This window comes from Petaurus breviceps, unplaced genomic scaffold, assembly GCF_028583685.1.
Source record: "Petaurus breviceps papuanus isolate PSGF00001 unplaced genomic scaffold, PetGlider_PUasm1.0 128, whole genome shotgun sequence".
Taxonomy (NCBI): Eukaryota; Metazoa; Chordata; class Mammalia; order Diprotodontia; family Petauridae; genus Petaurus; species Petaurus breviceps.
The window spans coordinates 8,531,792-8,538,833 of NW_027185664.1; the positions used below are offsets into that span (position 1 = coordinate 8,531,792).

Sequence of the window (7,042 nt, forward strand, 5' to 3'; positions counted from 1 at the left end):
TTCTATCCCCCCCCAATAAACCTATCCTTTTAATAAAGAAATACAGTTAGGGAAAATAAACACATTGGGCTTTTAGCATATTTGACAATGCTGAATGAATGAATGTCTCATCCTGTGCCTTCAACTCTCCACTTCTCTTCTGAGGTGCATGGCATGCTTCCTTATTAATCTAATAAAGCCATGATTGGTCATTGCATTGATCAAAATCCAGAAGTCTTTCAATTTTTTTCTTTTAAATTATTGCGGTAATCAAGTATTTCATTCTCCTGACTCAGTTTACTTCACCCTGTATTAGTTTGCAGAATAACAGGATTATATGCTCTTCCTAAGCACTGCACTGTGAGCACCCACAAGTTCATACACATCTTCCCAAGTTTCTCTGAATTCTTAATATATATATTTTCTTACAGCAAATTAGTATTACATTGCTTTCATATATCACCATTTATTCAACCATTTTCCAATTGATAAGCACTTAATTTCCATCCAGTTTATGTTTTTTGTTTTTGCCATAGCAGCATGTACTACTATAAATACTTTTGCATAAATAAATCATGCCTTGGAGCCTAAGAAAGGTGTTGCTCTATATATCAAAGGATGTATAGAGTCTAGTAACTGGAATGATTGTGGCAATTCACAATTCTACCAACAGGACATTGATGTGTCTGCCTGCACAGGGATCCTACAGGACTTAAATTTTCATATTTTGTTATTTCTGCCAATCAGATTTTCCTAAGTTTTCTACAACCTTAGCTAAATTTTTCCCCTTTTTTTTTGTTTTTTGGAGGGGGGCAATTGGGGTTAAGTGATTTGCCCAAGGACACACGGCTAGTAAGTGTTAAGTATCTGAGGCCGCATTTGAACTCAGGTCCTCCTGACTCCAGTGCCAGTGCCCTATTCACTGCACCACCTAACAACCCCTTAGCTAAATTCTTTAAAGTGATCTGAGGAGGGAGGAACTTCCTGTATAATATTACTATATGCCCCAATCACCTGTCTTGCAAAACCTTCTACCTTCCAAGTTGGGTATCCTCAAAGTACACCACCTGTGTGCCTTTTCCTTGTGTGGCTATATTTGTGTTCTCCTGAGTTGTGTTTCTAGGAAAGTTTTGTTCATTGAGCTGTGTAGGAAGCTTCCTAAAGTCTTAGAAACTTCCTAAAAGTCTTAGTATACCAAAAAGCTGTGTGATGATGATTGTGGTAAAGGATCAACTATGGCTACATCCTTGAAAATACTTTCAGATCACTTGCCTATTTGGTTGGGCACAAAAGTGTCATAGGTCATAATGTGTGGCTTCCCAGGTTCCTTTCAGCCCCAAGTCTCTAATACTATGATATTATCATAAATATCTTGTTGAAGGATGTCGCTACAAAAAGTAGTTTATGGGTCTTGCCAATTGTAATGGATTTCAAAGAGGAGATAGTGCAGTGTTTCTGGGCTGAAAGCAACATAAAACCACCTAATAATAGGAACATTTAGAGATCCCACACACAATCAATATGTAATACTTTTTGTTTGGACTCTTCACAGGTCATCTTCCACGACACTAGCAGATATCTCAGGTAAGCGTATTTTACATGTCACTTTATGTCAGTCTTGGCAGATCATTGAACAAAGTTATCTCTACTCACATCTGTCATAATCTTGTATAATTCAAGCATATGTGTGAGAGACTCCTTGCTTGGGTGGAAATTTCCAAACTAGATTTTTATATTATGGAGTCAAATGCTTTTTGGAGATTAATAAACAGTGGCCATGGGACTAGGTAATTTTTGCTAAAGAGCCTCTCAAATTGTACAATCTTAAAAATATCTTCTGCTATAAGAAATCCCATGCTAAAGTTTACCCATTCCCTTCCCTTACTTTTTTTTTTTTAAAGCAAATGGGGTTAAGTAACTTGCTCAAGGTTACATGGCCAGTTATTTTTGTGTGGGTGTTAAGTATCTGAGGCCGGAACTGATCCCAGGTCTCCCCAAGGCTGGGGCCAGCACTCTTACTCACTGTGCCACCTGGCCTCCCCTAAGCAATTGGGGTTAAGTAACTTGTTCAGCATTACATGGCCAGTTATTTTGTGTGGGTATTAAGTATCTGAGGCCGGAACCGAACCCAGGTCTCCTGAGTCTGGGGCTAGCACTCTTATTCACTGTGCCACCTGGCCGCCCCCCTTCCCTTACTTTCATCAAGGATGTCCTCAAAGCATACAGATAATATTCTCATAAATAAGACAAGCTGCTCTGTGTATCAGTAATTGACAATGTGTTCTCTGTCACCATTTTGTTTTGTTTTTTATTACGCATAATTATTTCAATTTTTTTTTTTAGAATTCTTCCTATCTTAGAAAATGATCCATTGGTGATTTTAAAAGATCAAATCTTGTAGTATAGATTTCTTCTGTATCTGGCCAAGTCCAGCTGGAATTTCCAACTTCACCTTACTCAGCACTAATACCACTTTCACATATTCTACATCAAGACTTGTACTACAGAAGAGTCCAAAGGTGAGGATTCTGTTATTATCAAAGATACAATATAAAAATGCTGGGATGATCTATTTTATTTCCTATTGATTTGTCTTCAATCCAGTTGCAGCTCCAAATGGACTCCGAATAATCTTGTTTACCTGGTTTTCAAGCTAATTTTTATGTAGGCTCATTTTCTCTATTGGTTTCCAGATAGATTTAACCTTTGCCTTTCCTCATCTGTAAAATAGGGGATAATAACAGCACCTATCTCCCATGGCTGTTGTGAGGATAAAAAAAATGTTTAGAAAGTGCTTTGCAAGCCTTAAAGCAGCATATAAATGACAGGTATTGTTATTATTATTATTTTAATACATTAATTTACCTTCTAAATTGGTGTGGCCCCTTAATGTCATATCTTGGCAAAAAGTTTTATAAATTTTTTGTTTTTTTTTTTTTTTTTTTTTTTTGGTCTTTTTTTAACAACTTCCTTTTGGTAATCTTCACTAAAAAAGTGGTTTCAAATCAACAATAAATATTTTTTAAATACCTGAATTACATAAATGGCATTCAGCTAGGCATTGGTGATATAATATGAAAAAAGAAGAAAAAGCAGTTCCTGTCCTAAAGGAGCTTTATCTCAAACACGATTGCTATGGAACTCTCTGTTAATGGGTGGAAATCAGTGCCCAAACCTGCATGAGGAGTGGGGTAGAGTTGGTGAGATCCAGAGAGAAGATGACATAATGCATCTTTAATTCTTTTTGATCTCATCAGTCTGTACAATCAGTTTAAGCACTTCTGGTTTACAGGTTCAAGAGAGAAGATGGATGATGTCTAACCCACTTTAGATTACTGAAGGAAAAATAAAGTTCCAAGAAGAAGCTGACATAAGAGGAGCTGGCAGTTTCCACAATGTCTCTTTCCCCAGCTTGCAATTCTAGAGGCTTAGAGGCTTTTTCCTTTGGATGAGATCTAGAACTCTTTCTTTCCTGATTGATCTGAGTTACCTTCTGCTCAATGGGGTACACCTGTACTCTGACTTGTCTCATAAATATTCTCCTATGTATACTTTCTCTGATTTCTGTCTTGCCATTGACTTAGATAAATGGGTTTCTTTGCTACCTGCTGTGTGTATTTTTTTGGTACTTGTATTTGGGGGGGGGAGAGGGATCAAATCATGGATATAAAACTTGGGTCCCATTTCCCCCTAATTAGTGAACAGTGGACAAAAGTTAAGCTTGAAACTGAAAACCATATCCTTTAGATGAATATTTAATGGATCAGATAGAGAGAATTCTAGCTTGGTACCCCCTCTCTCTGAGGACAGCAGAGTTCCCAGTTTTTTGGCCTCAACATCCTACTTCTCCTCCCAGCAAGAATAAGTCTCTTTTGGAGAGGAAGGAGACATATTGGGGGCAGGGGTGAGGAGACTAGAGATTTAGATGTATTCTAACTCCCTTCGAGTCACGCAATGACACCTCCATTATACATGTTGGGGATCAGCCTTTGCTGCAAATATAATGGGGAAATATACCTGGTACATAAAAAGTATGACATGATAGAATGGGATAACAGCAAAGGAGACAACCAGACAAAGTGCTGTAAACATTTTAGAGGGAGTGGAGATCAGAGAGGTTTCACAGAAGGTATTGTACTTAAGCTAGGTCTGAACAAAAAGGGTTTCAACAAAAAGAGGTATAAAGGGAAAGGTATTCCAGGTACAGGGGATTGTAAGAATAAGATCAGAGAATATTCAGTAACCCAGTTTGAATAGAATATAAGGTACGTTAAGGGGACTTTAGTAAAATATGATTAGACAGATAGGATATAGACAAACTGTGGAAGCCCTTACGTTCCAGGATAAAGTGTTTCATATTTAATTTTATAGGCAATAGGGTTCTCCTAGTGATTTTGAGGAAGGATGTGAAGTGGGCAGGACTGTTCATTAGAAATACTGTTTTGGCAGTTGTCTGATATATGGATTGGAAACCAATTAAAAGTTCATATTAATAACCAAAGAAAGAAATGATAAGGACCTGAACTAAGGTGTTAGATAGTACTTTGTGAGTGAAAGAGGGGATGAGAAATATTGTAATGGAAGAATTCACAGGTCTTGTCAACTAATTGACTGTAGGGTAGAGAAACAGAGGAAGAAAAGTCAAATTTGATTGACATTTCAAGCCCCCGTGACTCACAGGATAATGGTATCATCACAGACATAGAAAAACTAAGAGAAAGAACAGATACTTTGGAGAATATCATTAGTTGTGAACAGTTTAACATTTTGAAACATGTTTTTTTTAATTTATTTTTTGTTTGTTTCTTACATCATCATTGTTTGTTTTTTCCCCAGCATACTTCTTCTTCTCCTATCCACTTAGAGAACCATTCAAATAGTATTTAAGAAAAGGGGGGGGGAGGCTAGGTGGCTCAGTGAATAGAGCACAGGCCCTGGAGTCAGGAGGACCTGAGTTCAAATACGGCCTCAGAAACTTGACACACTAGCCATGTGACTTTGGGCAAGTCACTTAATCCCAGTTGCCCTCCAAAAAGCAAAAAAAAAAAAGGTGGGGGGAAGAAGAGGGGAAAATATCAATACACTACAAAAGTCCAAAAATATGTGCAATATCTCTGTATCTCCTACCTCTATGAAGGGGTGAGTCAGGGGTTGATGGGCATGTTAAATTTAAGCTATTGGCAGAACATCTAAGTGGATATGGCCTCTCTACAGTTGAAAATTCAGGCCTAGAGCTCAGAGCATAGGAGGGGTGCGGGATAGGAAGTTTGGTGTTTTATCTACATTGAAAGTAGAGAATGAGGAGAACTAAAAGAGAAAACTGAAGCTAAGGGAAGAACGTTTCCAGTGTGGAGGGGTAATCGATAGTGTTAAATTCCCAAATCCTATCCCCTTTTGAACCACTATCCTCTTACTCCCCAGAGGTTACAGACTAGGTGTCATTCTCACTCCTCAGTCCTCTCACCCTCCATATCCAATCTGTTGCCAAATCCTCTTAATTCTACCTTTGCACCATCTCTCTGATATACGTCTTTGTTTTCTTTGACACTGACATCAGCCTGGTCCAGGCCCTTGTCACCTCACAAATAGACAAGGCAAGAGCCTTCTGATTGGACTTACTGCTTCAAGTCTTTCCCCACTCCAGTAGACCAGGAGCTATCAAAGTGATCTTCTCCCCATTCAATAAACTCTAGGGGTTCTTTATTTCTTCCGGGATCAGATAGAAAATCTCCATTTGACTTTTAATGCCCTTCATAATCTGGTTCCTTCCTACCTTTCTAGACTTCTTACTTACTCTTCTCCATCTGTTCAACAATCCGATGACGTTGACCTTGCTATTCTTTACATAAGATAATTGATCTCCCTACCCTGTGTTTTCTCACTGGATACCCTCTATTCCTGTAATTTTCTCCCTCTTTATCTCTGTCTCCTAACTTCCCTTGCTTCCTTCAGATCTCCTCTAAAGTCCCTCCTTCCCTTGTCCTCATTAATGTTAGTCACTTCTTCTGTGATTATCTCCAATTTACCCTGCTTGGATATAGTTGTTTACATGTCTCTGACATTAGATTGTAGCTACTTGAGGTCAGGAATTAACTATTTTTGACCTGTTTTGTATCTTTCTCCCTTTACCCAGCTTAGCACATAGTAAGTGTTGGATAAATGCTTGTTTGCATGACTTAATGACTTGATTTGAGAAGGAGGAAGAGGAAGAGGAGGAGGAAGAGTGACAAAAAGATTAAAGAGAATAAAGACTGAAAAAAAAATACCACTGAATTTAAACAGTCATTAGTGCTCTTGGAGGTAAGGTTCCATAAAATTGGAGGATACCAACCATGTTGGAGGGATTGAGGAGTAAATGAAGGATGGGGAAAGTATATGCAACAAAAAGATGTTTGTTACATATTTTTAAAATATAACTATCTCTTCCCAGTGGGCTCCTTCCCCATTTCCCCACCCCCATTTCACATAGACAACCCTTCCTTATAACAAAGAAATATAGTTAAACAAAAGAAACCAATACACTGGCTGTGTCTGACAGCACACTCTTGATTCTGCACCTATAACCTGCCGTCTCTGCTGAGAGGAGGGAGATCTACTTCACTGAGAGACCGCGGAAATAAAGGTTGGTAACTATGTGCATCATAGTGCTTATGATTGCTCTGCTTTCTAGATCTTTAATGGTGAAGGGGAGGAGAGATAAAGGATAAGGATTTAAGGGTCCAGAGAAGGTCTTCTTTAGGATAAGGACTACATGAAAATTGAATTAAATTCAACAAATATTATTAAACATCAACCTCTTCAAGATAACGGGATATAAAGGCAGAAGAAGTTAGCATAGGAAAGATTTGGTTGGCTGATTTCATCTCTCTGTATCTGAAGATCTCTAGCAATCTAAGGCACCTGGCAATAATGAGGAGGGACAACTTGGGGCTTTTCATCTTACTTGTGCCACACTAGAAGTCAATGCCCATCCTATACACACACACACACAAATAAACACACACATACACACACAAAATGTACACAATACGCCCATTACTACTGTGAAGAACAACTTTGGTGG

General features: G+C 38.3%; 1 long non-coding RNA gene across 5 annotated transcripts in view; it reads left to right on the forward strand.

Annotated features, from left to right (window-relative positions):
- Positions 1-3,565, forward strand: part of LOC138172526 (uncharacterized) — a 166,313-nt gene extending 162,748 nt beyond the window's left edge. For all 5 annotated transcript variants that reach the window (XR_011171145.1, XR_011171141.1, XR_011171144.1 and 2 more), the window contains exons 2-4: positions 1,532-1,563; positions 2,323-2,498; positions 3,272-3,565. This is a non-coding gene — a long non-coding RNA (uncharacterized lncRNA). The remainder of the gene's footprint in view (positions 1-1,531; positions 1,564-2,322; positions 2,499-3,271) is intronic.
- The last annotated feature ends 3,477 nt before the right edge of the window (positions 3,566-7,042 follow it).